The sequence below is a fragment of the Geospiza fortis genome, unplaced genomic scaffold, assembly GCF_000277835.1.
Source record: "Geospiza fortis unplaced genomic scaffold, GeoFor_1.0 scaffold100, whole genome shotgun sequence".
NCBI lineage: Eukaryota > Metazoa > Chordata > Aves > Passeriformes > Thraupidae > Geospiza > Geospiza fortis.
This window is the reverse complement of record NW_005054350.1, coordinates 2267444-2283413: the sequence shown is the minus strand read 5'-3', so window position 1 is coordinate 2283413 and position 15970 is coordinate 2267444.

Here is a 15970-nt window from a genome sequence, read left to right as displayed (position 1 = left end):
AAAATATAAAAATTTGAAACATTAAATGTCTAAATTTATATGCTCTACAATTAAAAATAGCATGATTTTGGAGGACTTGCATTATTTGCAGAATCATTTCAACATACAAACTGCATACCACTCATTCATTTGAGAAGCTATATGTGAGACTAGTTAATGCATTCAGATATCTATAATGTATTGCAATTTAACCCTTTTACACTCATTTTACAAAGCCGTGTGTCGATTCAACAAGTGTAGTGTTATTGATTTAACTTGTAACATCCAAGCAGATCAGTTTGATGCATTTCTTCTTCTAAACTAAGTAAACTGACTTGAAAAGTGACTCTGCATTTTGGTTTCTGATTACATCTCAGAACTACTGGTCATGAGCCAAGCAACTAACTGAATTTTTCATTTTCTTACTCTCCTAATTTTAAATGTGTATTTGAATTCCAAAATTTGATTGCAAAGCGTGCAATATATTCCCCAGATGTATAGAATCTACTGTAAGAACTAAAGGTAGAATGAATGAGGTATTTTTATTTTAAGAAATGAAGTATCATCTACATCTTCATGAATCTGTAAATCTTACAGTATTGACATTCTTACTGTCAACAAGCTCATCTAAGTATGAACAGCTTTGCTAGGGACAGTTAGATTCAGGTTTAACAAATCAGTTCAGTGTTTCACATAGTTAAAATTAGTTTTAGAAATCAGGATTGTAGCACACATTTGCAGTTGTAATACTGTAATGCTCATTCTAGCCAGCCCCAAGGCTGAGAGGTCATAGTTTACAATGATTATCACTTTCTATCCAGGGAATTAAAAATTCACTGTAGATATTAAAGGACTTTATTGCTACATAATAAATAGAGAATCCTTCCTTCCTTCCTTCCTTCCTTCCTTCCTTCCTTCCTTCCTTCCTTCCTTCCTTCCTTCCTTCCTTCCATCAATACTTATAAACAGAGATTTCTTTTGGCTGTTTGTATACTGTATTAAAATATTCTTTTATTTCTTCAAGATAGTACTATGTATTTTTACTCAAGGTTACTTCATTCCACATTACACTAAAATAGATGAGTGATTTAATTGTTTTTTATACATTTCAGTGTCTGATAGATGACTATAATTTTTGAAAGTATAGAGGACATTTGATATCCAGTTCAATTCCTTCATGATTCTAAGAAAGTAGTAACCTCAGCAGACATCAGGTTTTTTTTGTATCATTCTTCTTTTCATTTGAGAAGAAATGCTCTTTTGAAATAAATATTTTTTAAAGCATTGTAACAAGCAGTAGTGGAATGCCCTTTGCCATAATCTCTTTAACTACAGATCATGCCTGGGAAAAAGTGGCTCTGTGTAGCCAGGATATTTCTTAAGAATAAATTTAGTTTGTGTGCTCTTTGGGTCCTTTCCTGTATTTACTGCTGTATTTACCAAGCATAAAACAACTAGAAAAATACTGTTCATGTCTTTTTATGGGGGATAGTTTTATCAATTGAAAATAACAATTGAAGTTAAAAAACTCTAAAAACATTTTCTATTCCTCCACTTCATACACATAAGTTTTCTTAATCTCTCTCTATATAAAACTTTCAGGATGTCATAAATATTATTTGGGTGACCAAAGCTAAATTCAGAATTTAGTTTCAGGAAAAGAAACCCAAAACTCACTCTAAATGTATTTGGATATGCAAGTTTTCATGGCTTATGCTTTATACATTAAGACTTTTAACAGACTGCAGCATAATTGGACTATGACTTATTCCTATTCTTCTTCTATAGATTCATTCTATTAAATTATAGCACTCTTTTAATTTAATTTTCTACATTTTTCTTTTTCAAAATATAAGGACTGCTGTTGGATCAAATAATTGAACTGCTAAGGGCCAAATATATTTGGATGGGAATCTATAGAAAATTTCTTCTGCAGTTTTTCTGTGAGTGCACTGTGTCTGATGAGAAGGTCAGTCAACGTGTGTAACCCTCAGCTTTTCTACAGTGGCAAAATTCTAAAGTGATAAATTTTATCGGTTTTATTTTGTTACATCAGAGTACTGATATATTTATTAACTAACACTTCATTTACCTTGTACTGTAGGGTTTTTTTGGGAGTTGCCTTTTAAAGGGGAATTTCTCTATAAATTTGTCATTTGAAACAATATTCAAACACTTTTGTATACTCTAGGTAAGAGCACAAAATGGTTTGGAGGTTTCTAAGCTGATAAATACATCCCCTTTGTAATCGCCTCCTAATAGAAAAGTATAGAAATTATACTTTCAGTCTAATCAAACTGAGAATAGTGTTTTACACTGAACTGAAAGTAGCAAAAAGAGGTCCAAAACCACAGTTCAAATATTTTAAGAAGTGTGTTCTCTTGGGACAACTTATTCTCACATTATCCTACACCTTGTTGTGGTTTTTTTTTACTTATGCTTTTTTTTTTTTACTTGAACAACACCAAATAAAGTATCATAAGGTACAGAGAGAAGTCAAAATTACTGCATGTAAATTAGAATTAGTATAATAGTGAAAACTTTTCAAGCCTATGTAGCCTGGGGTAGTTGAGGAATATTACTTTATGAAACACTTAGTCTTTGGGAGAAATCTGCAAAATAAATCTTCACTCTATGGCTAATAGAATTTGTTTTGACTTCAGTGAGAGCTTTGACTAAGTAGTGAAGGAACTATCCATATTTATATATATATATATATATATATATACACACACACACATGTACACATAGATACAAAACTATACATATGGAACCATAAGTACGGATTAGGCAAATCCCAAAATATGATAAATAAAAAAGAAGAAGAATAATGAAAAAAAATAAAAATAACATGACTGTCAGATTTTAGAACTGATGAGGGTACCATTTTGGCTGCCAAGTAAGAACTACATTTAAATTCGACAATAGTGAAATGCTTTTATTTTAAGATGTTGGTGATTTAATCCCATCAAAAAAGAAGATGAAGACTTTAAAAGGGTTTTATAGGAAATTATTAGCATTGTTTTTTTCTTTTCTGTTCAAGTAAAATAGTTAAGGGTAATTTACAAATAGAAAATAATATTAATGTATATTCTATTAAGTATTAGTTCATGCTTACAAAGTGCTTTGAGAATGCATGGCATTACATAATACCAGACTTATTTTTACCATAATATCATGCAACGCCTTTAGCTGTTTCCCACTTTCACAATACATCACTTAAAACTGTTCAGTAATAGATACAGCCTCCCATCCTGGATAAAACTTGTGTGAAAGGCACATCATTGAATTGTTCTAGAAAGGTAAAGATGGGAACTCTCTGTTCACACTATATACACTTAGAAGTGTTCCTGCAAAATTGTGACTAGCTCTGTGACCACCTTACGCTATTATTACACCGGAATTGTGATATTGATTCAGATCCAAAGCCTGTCTTGAGCAGAATAACTATCTGAGAAAATGGCCAGTGTCAGATGCTTTGAAGTTCTGGAACCCTCTCCACAGTCACTTCATATCACATAGTCTGCCTCCACTTTTGATATTTTTTTGGTTGCAACCAGAGATTCAACCCTGAATCGTGAAGCACTTCAGTATGTCTCTATGTACAAAAATATATTACTTTATGTATTGTGTGCAAAAAAAGCTAAGTTCTCCAAGTAGATGTGGGTGAAGAAAGGTTTTTGGCAGTTGAACAAGTTGAGTGAACCAGTGGGCTGCCCTAACTCTTACAATTGTGCAAGGGTTTCTCAAATAAAAATTCTGTGTGCAAACAAACTGCAACCCTTAGCTCCTTTTCATCTCATAAAATCTTCATTACCTCTGTTATTCATGATCTTATTTTCAGTCAACTCTTTTTCATCCATCTTCTGACTCTATTTCTCTGATGTTTTATTTCTCTATCAGAGGATTACAGTGCAGTGTAACTTTGTGTTTATGCTAATCCTCTCACCCATAAATCATTTCTTTATTCTGTGTTTAAAACTAAATCAAGATCAAAACTCTTCATAATCTTTTGTTTTGTCTTTCATTTGGATAATTTTTGACAGACCTTAAAGATACTGGAAAGAGACTAAAATGATACTGCACAAGCCAGAATGAGTGAAAACATGGCTGAAGTTGATGCTAAATCCTTCATTATGCTCCTAATTTGTTAACATTTCTGTCTATATTAACTGTGTCTCTTATCAGGTTCTCTTCAGTTTTAAAAAGAAGGCAGATAGCAGAACCCTGTGGAGTAAAAAGCCTCTTACCTTGTAGAGAAGTTCCTTACCTTAGGCTCCTCACTTCATTAGGCACCTACCTACAGTTTGTGGCCTCAAGGACCAAACAGAATGAGGCTTGTGAACTAAACTGAGGTAATGAGTTGTTGCTAGGGTATCCTCTGCAGCCAGCGTGGCATTACAAGGATCACCCATCCCTTCAGCATGGCCATATGCTAATGGGTGCCAGAGGTCCTGGTTAGCAAATAATCATTACTGAAGGGAGTGCCATGAAAGACTAGAAAGGGATAAAATGGGCATAATTTGCCCTGAAGTGTTCCTGTGGATCCATAGTGGGTGAAATCTCTGAACTGCTGTCTAGTCTTCTTGACAGCCCTGGAATTGCCAGCATGCCAAATGTTGGTACTGCATGTAAACAAGAAATTAGTCAGGTAATCATCTTGCGTGCCAACTACCACCAGCATAGTTCTCTGCAGAGAAAGAAGCCACTTCAGAGCTGAACACTTCCCTTCAGTTTTCACCAGTTTTCTTCAGGTAGAAAAAGAAACACTATGCCAGTCTTGAGATTTCCTTTTTACCTCTTTCTTCCAGTTAACTATTTAAGAACAAAACTAAAATTCATGGTATCCTTTGGATGTTGAAGATCACTCTATGTCAGTTGCAGTGAAAAAGGAAAGGAAGTTTTGAAATAGTGTTTTATTTTTTCTTTAATTTATAAGGATACTGGAGAACAATGAGTGCAGTTTTGTGCAAATAAGGTTTGCTCTGGCACTGCTGTGTAAAAACAATCACTCACTTCTGGGTTGTGAGCTGGAATACATTCCTACTCTGTGTTCTGTCTTCTAATTAGTTTTTTAATCCATGACATGACTGTGCATCATCCTCTCTCATTGCTTAATATACTCAAAAGAAGAAATCTTTCAAAAGGCTCTTGAAATTCTAAATCAGTTATATTGCCTGCTTCTAGTATGTATTTTGTTAACTATCCCAAGTAGTACTAACCCTTTACGAATGTAAAAATCTCTGTAACAACAAGCTTTGTAGTTTTTTTTTTCCTTTTCATGTTGTACTCATCAGAGACTCTTATAGACCTTTGGTCAGTGCTACCAATTAGGAGGCATACACATACAGGAATTCAGACTTAGATCTGTATGGTTCTTGCCAGTTCCTTTCAGTATTGAAAGTGCCTGGAGCACAACTAATATGATAAGGATGGTAACTTTATTAAAACTTGGCATAGCAATAACCATCCATGAATTCACTCGAATGAGGAGGTCTTTAAAATTTCTTTTCTCTAGTAGGTTATCTGCTTAATTTCTGAGGGTTTGAGTATTTTAGGTTTAGGCTACATTCTGCTGAAGCATATACACACCTACACACACATATGTGTATATAACTCTTTTGTATTTCACCAAAACAATGTGCGCACCTGAATACTGAGGCCTGTACCCTCAAAATGAATGATCGGATATTATTTTTTAAAATAGGATGTGCTGCCCAGAAAGGGTAGGCACAAGCACTTGTACACTTGCTATTATTTTCTTTTATGCACAAGAAGAAACTGTGCAGAAGCCCAAATGAGAATTTGCTTCTATCAAACATGAATCTAGTCCATTTCTATACCCTGGTGCCTATCTTATAAAAGCCAGTATCACATCAGACTGACAACTGGCAAATGCCCATATCCTTTCTACTGCTCTCCTCAGCAGTGCTTGACACTGTCAGTCATACATTCCTGCTTATTTGCTGTATAAATCTGGCAAGTGTAGGCAGAAGCATGCTGAAGTGACTCTGATCTTTCTTGTCAGATTAATCCCAGAAGGCTCCATTTCCATCTCCAGAACTTGGCACTGAAGACCTTGGTAAGGTTCAATTCCTTCCCCATTCTCATTTGATATCTGTATGTCAGGAAACTCTGACTTGGCAGGGGCTTGGAAACAGACCAGAAGAGAAGACCAGAAGAGCATATACTCAACTAGAAGAATGAGATCAAATCCAGACAATAAAACAGCAGATATGCCCAAATACCTTTTACATTATGCTTCCCAAAGAAGGAATCTTCGGAAAGTTTCCTTTTCTAAAGGAAACTGGAAGTATAAGTTTAATTTGCTTGCTCCTGCCCTCTCATTCCTACTCTTTGTTCTGCACAGTTACATGTAGATTCATGCTGTGAAGCTGATCAGGGAAGCAATACATGTTAAACAAAATTAATTGAAAAATTCTATTATTTTATAGCTTGATTTAACTTGAATAATTGAGCTGATCTATTTTGTAGGCTTACTCTCTGTTCAGCTGGGGTGACATCACATGTGTGAATGCCAGCGCCAGGGGTAGGAAGGAATGAGAAGAGGAATGTCTCAGCTGCCTTTGTTGTCAGTGGCACTGAAACACACAATTCCACCCCTTGCCTAGCTGAAAACCACATATTACAGTTGGGAATGAGTTTTCAGATGCAGCTATTTAAAGCTTTTATACTCATTATATGCAATGCCTCAAAGGAAAGAAAATTTTAAGAAGTGGTATAAAGATTTCATTATATATTTATTTACGTACTTAATGTTTTTAAGGAGAATAAAATAAGTGAATTTTCTGTTGAAGATACAACTCCTCCTGATCAGTCAAAAGTTTTCTTTGAACATGCAGCTCTCTCTTTTTTTCTACTTTTTTTATGTGATAACAGTGGCAAGTAATAGGATGAAATTCTAATAAAGGAAGATTGAGTGTATCTCAGTTTTTTTGTCCATAAGTCAAGTAGTTAAAAGATATTTTAAATTTCATTTTGTTTTTGTGCAGTCCTCTATCACAGATTCTAGTATACTATTTGGACACTTTTCTACATCTCAATTTTTTTTTTGAGTTAGAAGGCAGGGATTTTGCATATATTTTCCCTTAAATTCTGTTTCTATATCTGTTAATTAAGTAAATAGTAAGATCTTTCTTCTTCAGCTTACTAAGCTACCTCTTGGATAACTCTACTTCAAAGGCCGTGTGCTATACCCAGCCATTCCATCTAAATGCAGAGCCAGACTAAACGCTGTAATTCCTAATTTCCCCTGATCTTAAATCCACAGTTTTATGAATTAACATTAGCAGTCATTTTTTTTTGACCAGTCTGGTAAAATTACCTATCTGTAGAGATTTTGCTTTCCTTTCAGAGGTATCAAAGCATGATTCCTTTTGAAGTGATTAGTGCTTGATGTTGTGCCTTAATGCAGTACTGAATTGTTTTGCTTGGCCTCAGACTCAAAAAGCTGCTGGCCTGATCGTTCACACAGCAGAAAATATTGTGATCTGATAGCTGGGACTGAAGCAAGCAATGCAGGAGCTTGCCTGCACTAGGGAAAGGGAGAGAGTTTTTCCTTCACCTTTCCCTGCTAGTGCCTGTTCTGTGCTATTATCTCTTTTCATAGATGGGAAAGAATTTTTAAAGAGGTAAATACCAAATCTTTTTTTTTTGCTCTGTTTTACTTTTTTCCCCCTTTTGATAACAGCTATATCCCACTTCCAGTCACTGAAACAGGTTTATAATTATGGTATTAAATAGTGCTGTTGATTATTCTTCTCTTTAAACTGATCACAGAAATAGTTTAGAGAACTTGCATTTAATGTTTCAAACAATATTGTGAGGGGGTTGATGGTGCAACTGATCTTGAATCCCACTTATGTCAAAAATATTCTTCCAGGGGTTGAACAGCAAGTCATTCCCAAGCTCGAACTGCCAGTATTACCATTTTAAATGTTCCCCAATTAAATAATTAGGTGTAACTTAATAAATGTTTGAACACCACTTTGTTCCCTCTTCTTTCAGTCCAGCTGTCTTGTAGTTTATGTCACTATGGCCCACTTTTCAGCAAGACCATGTCTTAATATTGACTGTATCAAATTAATCCTACGGTTTATTGTGGGCAGCCCCAGTTGGTCCTGTTCTAAGGCTTTCCCTCCCTTTCTGGTGAAAAGCACTTGTACCATGGCCCTGCTGGTGGCCTGAATCACCTCAATTTGTTCTAGCAATCAGAGGCAGCTGCTCCCAGTGAAAGGAGTGTGGACCACTGAACAGAGCATTAGGGCTGACCTCAGGCTGAATGCAAAAGGCTCAGGCTTTTCGGCGAGGCCAGTCGAGCATGTGCAAACAGATTTGCTGAAGTACAAAATGGTCCAGTGATTTAATGCAAGTTTTCTTCTCCCTTTCTCTCTTTTTCCCTTTCAGAAGTGAGACAGGATAGAGGAGAGCCTGGGTACAATCTTAGCAACATCTGTTGCCTTTCACTAGGGTCTTGGCCAAGGCCAATAGCTATTCAAAGAGCTACTGACACTTTACTGAAAGAGAAGAAAGGCTTAAATGGAGAAGTGTTTGGACATGTTTCCCAACACATACAGTTGGGTCTTTTTGTGGGTCAGAATGCTCTTGGAGAAATACTTCTCCACTCCCTCCCCCACTCCCCCCTTTTCGGGTGAAAGTGTCAGAAAACAAATCTTCAGCAAATTACAGAGCTCAGTGGGCCTACAACACTGAAGAACAGTTAAATTTTCCTTTCTTTGCTTTTATTGTCTGAACTAAAGGGTGTTTGATGACCAAAATCTTAGCCACAGTTAATAGAAGTGTGAAGGAATTTATGCTTAAGATTGCTTCACATCTGTTACTTTCTAATTTCCACGTCAATTCATCTTTTAAAGTAACTAGTAATAGCAGTGGAGCACTGCAGCATTTTAGCTCTATTGAGATGACTGATATTGTATGAAGAGATATTTTACAAAGTTATTTCTTATGTTTGTTTTCCTGTGTGCTCTCCCCCACTCCCTCCTAAACATTAATTTCATCCAGCACTTAGGAAGAGGCAGTTACCTGTTTCTCTTCCCCTTTTTTCCTCACATAGCTTTTCACAGGCAATTTTGCTCTGTCCATCCATGACATGCCTTCATAAAAATGACAGATGAAGCAGCTGAGTAACTGGTGGGTATATTATCCTTCTGCAGGCATCTGCTGCTCAAAGGGCACCTATTCTTTTGTTTGCCTTGAGACAGAGGATGTATATTGCATCTCATACATGAAGTCATCCTTATCAGCCTTCTCCTATTTTGAGGATAATCACAGTAAATTAAATAAAAGCCACTCAGAGGAAGTCTAGTAGGGTTATTCAATTACATATATTTGCAATGAGGCTTAATGTGTAGACACAAAAGATATTGCTAGAATCCTCAAGGAGAAATGCTGTGGAGTTTCCAGTTTTACTGAATTTTGTTTTGATCAGGCCATGCTCATTAAATTCAAAGCAAGATGAATATCTGTGGATGAGCACAAGCTTCATGACATGAGATGTCTTAGAGTAGCTGACTCATGTGTATTATACTCATGTGTATAGTAAATTATTAGTATCTATCTGTATGGTAGTACTTCCCAATGAGATAAAGGTGCTTGTGCTCTGTGTCCCTTGACTGACCTAAAAAAACCCTTGTCCCAGAAAGTTCCCAACAGAAATATAGATGACAAACTTCAGTGACTCAGAGGAAAACAAAAGCAGTACTTTTGAAAAAGCAAGGCTTGCAGGGCTGGGAACACCAAGGTCAGTGTTGCTGAATGACTAGGCACAGCATCCCAGTGACCAGCACTGATGTCTCCAAAGGGCAGATTGGAGGAAATATGATAAAAGAGGGAAGGGGATTGAATGAATTACTTGTGGTGCTAGGCCATTACTAACCTGCTAAGTGTGGGAGGAAGCAAGTTCCAGAGAACTGCTGTTTTCTTTCATTTTCCCTTGGCAATTTTTTTCCCTTACACATATAGCCGAGGGAAGAAATAGAAGGAAATAAGGATTGATCAGGCTCTCATTTTGTTCTTGCAGCACAACCATTGGTGTAATGCTTTGGGACTTGCATCTTCATCTCCAACATTTGGGACTTGTAAAGATTCCCACCACTTTCTGCAGGAGTAGTACAAAATGTTGTGCTTCATATTCTGAGCTAGTTTTCAAACCAACAATAACTTAGGTTTTTCATAAAACTCATTTTTGTCTCATTGACTAAACAATGTTTCCCACCGATTTTAATGAATGCAGAATCTATCCCAAGGAAAGATAGAGGTTGGATAAGATTAAGGGATTTATAAGGTTTTTAACATTTTAAGTATAAAAGTAATGTCTAAGTTGTCATTCCTAAGGAATAAAAAATTTGATGGATACATTAGCTGGGTGGAAAATTGACATATGAAATTATGTCTCCTTCAGCACTCACACCAAGTAATTTTGAGAGTGGGCAGTTCAGGATGATGAAGATAGTGACATTTTTTTCTTTAACTCACTTAGAAGACATTTCCATCTGCTTCCTATACAACTGCTTACATGCCAGTGTAGAATTCTTTCTACATAAATATTCAGGTATAGCATTTTGTTTAACATCCAGACTTGAAAAGTTGGATTGCTTGAAGAGGAAAAGGAAGGGTCATCACCATGCTCCTTGCTTTTACTGTTTCTTGTGATTATAATACTCTACATTTTGAAAATGTGTTTTGGGGTTGTTAGGAACTTTTTGCCTTTTTTTTGGTCTCCAGTTTTGGGAGGGTTTTTCTGAAAGAGAGAGTGCTTGTCCAATTTTTGCTGTGGTCAGGGGAAAAACCTACAAATAATAATAAAAAAAGTTGCTTACTAAGCTGAAGTTTTCACACAGGGAAGGTTATGAGCATCTTGAATACCAGTTATGATGCAGAAGTATACATAATTCAGGCCATTTATTCAGAAAATACTTCTAAAATTGCAGCTGTAATCACTGATTTTGTTTGTGCAAGTGTTCAAGCTTGTCTTGACAAATCACACCAGAGCACTGAAACGCGGGTTGGGTTTAGAGGTCAGTGGAGGAATTATTCATATTAATTTTGTATAGTTGATGTAGAGTATAGGGTCTGACCTGAAGACAGACATCCTTCTATGTATGGGAAGTTACTGGTTTAATTGTGTATATATTGGCATTTTTCACAAGTAACTTAGCTGCGGATTTTCTGATGGATGCTACACAGTAGCAATCTCCCTGAAGCACGCAAAACTCCCTGAAGTCAATTGGACTCCCTAGGTATAGCTTTTCATAGAATCAGACAAATTGTGATTCTCTATCACAATTCCTCTGAAAAAATTATATCAGTTGTACCACAGTATGAATGCCTGGCAGAATTTATCTTAATATACAGCAGAAATGCATCTAACCTATTTTTTTCAGCATACATCAAAAAAAGAGAGGAATGCTGATTGTAAGCAGTGATGCTTCTTCTCCACCAGCAGGATCTTTCCGTTATGACACATCAATCTGAGACTCATGTGATTTTTTGAACACAATTTGAATGATTTTTGTTATCAAGAGTTGCTCCTAAAAGCAGCTATATGACATCTGATAGAGAGCTACTGTTCAACTTAGCAACATTTCAATGTTAGTGCAGGTCCAAGGATACAAAAGTAGCTGGCATTTTGCATGCTCTTCTCCATCCAGACATTCCAGAAACTGAATTCTCTTCTGCTCCTGCCCTGACTGGATTTTTGATCATTTTTTGTTTGGACAACATTCTTGAATGAATCAGAATAAAATAGTTTTTTTATGATTCTGCCTCCCTTTTAATCCTCTAATATTTTAAAATAATATTAATCCTTTGATTTTTAGCACCTTTCTTTGTCTGCTGCTGATTTCTTTTTTATTCCTCTATTGGTAATCCATACTTCTTCCAGAGCACTCACTGCACCACACTGCCAGCTTTGTCACTCTGTATTGTATCTCAGTGCTGGCCAGCTTGGTACATCCGCTTATAATATGATGAATAGCATCTGGAGCCTGGCCACACAGCCTCATTCTGATCTTAGTGCTTTTTTAAGCCATCTATCCTTGCTTGTACAAATGGCCCATTCCTGTGTGACCATAATGAAATTCTCCATTTCTCTTTTCAGTCATCTGACAGCCTACCTGCCATTTGCCATCGTCCTGTGACATTTTCAAAATTCTTTCCATGTTTTTTTTTTCAATTGGTTTATTCTTGTGTTGTTCTTACTGGTGTGTGACTAATAAATTACCCTCAATAGTAGAATCTTTTAATTTTGCAGCTTCCTTATGATTAAACAAACTTAGTTTAGAGTTTTTTAACTTTACAAGTTCCTTTCCTACAACTCCCTTTGTTGTTATTCTCTGTTATTCCTGACAACATCAACTCCATTTTTAATTGCATTCACTTTTATTACCTCAGGCAACTTTGACTTCTTATTACTTGTACAGTTACATTGCCTTAGATTAACTAGATTTACTTTTGAAGAATACCACTCTTGCAAATATGTCAGTTACTCAGATTTGCCAGTATATGTGGACCAAAAATGTCATCAATAGGCTGTGGAAACTCAAGGGAGGATAGAGAGGAGCCAAAGGGACAGATGGAGCCATGACAGTAATGTTTAATTGATAAGGTAACACTTCCTAAGCAGAATGGGTGGTTGCGGATACCCAAAGTGACCTCATAAATTCCCCAATCGAATCACCACTACTAATTACTATAATTTAGTTCATATTATTATGTCATTTTGACTGACATCTATAGAGGATATTCTGCAAAATATATTCTAAAGAACAGGTTGAAGAACTTGCTATTGTTAAGCACGTCCCCTCTGGTTCTACATTGGGTTGAAAACACTCTTAGAATATAGACAACATTATAATTGTCTCAAAAATGTCAAACTTTAAATAGGAAAATAAACCTGTGAGGACACAGAAAGACAGAGATACCCCTCTGTTAAATATCTTGTCAAAGGCTGTGAGTGTCTTCAATTTCAATAGGCTTTTTTTTTGCCTTCTGCTATTTACAGAAAAAGATACTACACTGCAAGCTCTCCTGCTTGCTTTATGAAAGACCAATATCCGCATAAAGTTTTAAGAAAAAGAAAAGTTAGCATTTTGCATCTTAGCGTACTACATTTTCATATTGAAGGAACTCTACAAGCTATTGCTAAGTGCATAATGGAACTTGCTTCTTCCCACACAGTGAATTACCAGGACCCAGGTAGCAGTTACCTGACACTGCTCCTTTTCAGAATGTGTATAATGAGTGTACAGGTAGAAATGTTAATATAGAGAGACAGTCAGAGGCTCAGGGGACTGAATACAACCATTAAACAAATTTGTTTTGCGTTTCTGGTCAAAATCCTCCATAAGCAGAGGCCACCAAAGCTCTCACTGTCTAAGAAGTGTTTAAGAGCATGCTTCAGGACATGCAGTTTCAGGTTTTGAGGTCCTAAATCTGCCTATGGATCCACTCAACAAAACAGCAATGTGACTTGTAATGCGAAGAGGAATCCTTGATAGTTCCAGAAGTGAAAAGATGGGAAAGGTGCCAATATCAATGTGTTTTGATGCCTGCAGTTACTCTTTACAGCACCTACTTAAGAGACAGTCTAGCATGGTCCAAGGTTTGTTCTGTAGACTTTCGTCTGGAAGCGCTACACCTATATGTCTCAGGATGGGTAAACACACTATACACTATACAACATATTAGAAAGAAATACAACAGTGCTGTAGGTGTGGCTTCCTGCCAAAATGATCCATTCAATGCTTTGGAATGAACTGAGTCATTGGCAAAAACCCACAATCAAGACAGTCAAGAACAAAATGTATTAAAAAATATACATTTGCTTATGTTACTAAAAATGGTAGATTGCCAAAAGTGAGTAAGAATAATTGCTTCTTTATATTTTATTCTGCCTGTGCAATGAAATTAAATTGGTCTGCTTAGTCACATATTTTGCTTGGAGTCACTGTTTTGCTCCCATGAAAGTCAAAGGGTTTCATACATTTTATTTTGATATGACAACATAAGCATTTAGAAAAATAAGAAGACAAAAATATCTATCCTATTTTCAACAGTGTAAAAATAAGTTCAGATGTTTTCACTGACACACAGTTTAATGAAAGGTTTTGCTTGAGGGACTAGATTTTTGGAACATAAAGCACATCCTTGAGAGAGGTCTGTTAGGAAGAAAGTCATGAAATACACCATGAAGCTACACATGAAAGCTTTTTAATTGGGTGATAATTGACTATTCTATTTTTCCATTAGTAATATCTGGATCAGAATCAAAATTAATAAGAAAGAGTCCTTCCTTTATAATGATTTTAAGTGACTGTAAAACTATTTAGTCCCTATTTTGAACCTGAAGAGCAAATAAAAAGTTTGAGGATATTTGCTGAAGTTTATGAAGCTCAAGACCTCTTGTAGGTTCTTTTTTATGCCATCCTATTTGCAAATAAAGATTTTTTTCTCTGTTTTTAACTGTTCTGTTTTCATCATTGAAGTTGTAGCTACTGAATTAAGTGGTAAAAAGATAAATTTTCATGGTTACATCTCTGAATGAATTTGAAAGAAGATAAAGCAGAGGTATTTATGATATTTCATGATAAAAAAAAGATAATCTGTCCTTGAACCTTGTCCTCTAAGGATCAGTGCAGAGAGTCTTATTTTGATTAACTTGTAAAAAATGAATTAGGGATTGGGTGAAGTAGAACAAAAGAAAGGCGAATCTTTAATTACAATCTTAAGCAACTGTGTGCAATCATGTTTCAGGATTTTCTTGCCTGAATACATCTTATTAAGTTGGAACCATGCACTCAGACACTCCACAACTTGGAGAATGTAGATTGCTTCTAGTTGCTCTCTTTAAACCACTACTTCAGTTCACAAATGCCATGTTGAATTGCCTCCCTCTGATTAGAAGGGTGACATTGGAAATCAAGTCTGAAAGGGAAGCTTAAAGACAAGAAACACATAGCAGTTACATATTACATTTATTAAAAGAGTTATGCATGCTGCATTTGTGTATTCAAAGACTATAAACTAATTCAGAAATTAAAATGATTTTTAAAAGACCTTTCTGATCCAAACCAATTGTTTTGTTGCTGCTTTTTTCTTATTGAAGTGACTTTATCTGGGCATTACTTTATTAGTGTTGACAGCGCACTTCATAGTACAATGTATAGTAGGAATGAAAAGTAATTATATATTCACGTGATTAGTTTGTTTATATCATGTTTAAAATGCTTTTCTGGTAAATATAAACCAAAAGTCATTGGCCAAGGTGCATCTCTTACAGTTGCCCTTGGTACAGTCCATTGTTCTAAAAACAGTATGTGTTAAAAATATTTTTGTCCGTGAAAAATGTCAGTTCAGCAGCTCTGCCAACATTTGGAACCTCTGCTTTTTTTCTTTTTTTTTTTTTGTTTCGTTCTGCAGACCCAAACGGCTTCAGCAGCGCTGGAAGGAGGCAGAAAGTTTGTGCTGCCGCTTTCCCAGCCGCACCACGTCCGAACAAAGCAGGTACTCATTTCCCGGAGCCGCTGCCCCGAGCAGCTCCGGGGTTGCGGGGCTCTGCGTGGGTGCTGACGGGCACCAGCCCCAGCGTGACACCGAGCCTTCTCCTGCTGCCGGTGCGCACACTCCGCTCTCTCCGCCCTTTATTCTGGGAAAACACCCGGTTCAGTTATTCAACGTATATTTTTACTTTTTTTAATCCTCTTCTCCCTGCTCACCACCACCCCGCGGTATAAACAGTAGCCGGGGAGGCGTGACAGCAGCTTTGGGGAGACAGAGGGCAGCAGGGCTGCGAGGTTTAAGTCCCCCGAGCAGATCGGTGGTGGCTCCGTGCTCTGCCCGGGGACCAGGAGAGGGACGGGGACCCCTGCCCGGCCCCGCGGCTCCCCACGCCGGGGCAGGAGGACGGGCCAGGGCAGGGAGCGTGGGTTTCACAAGCGGCAGGCTGGGCAGG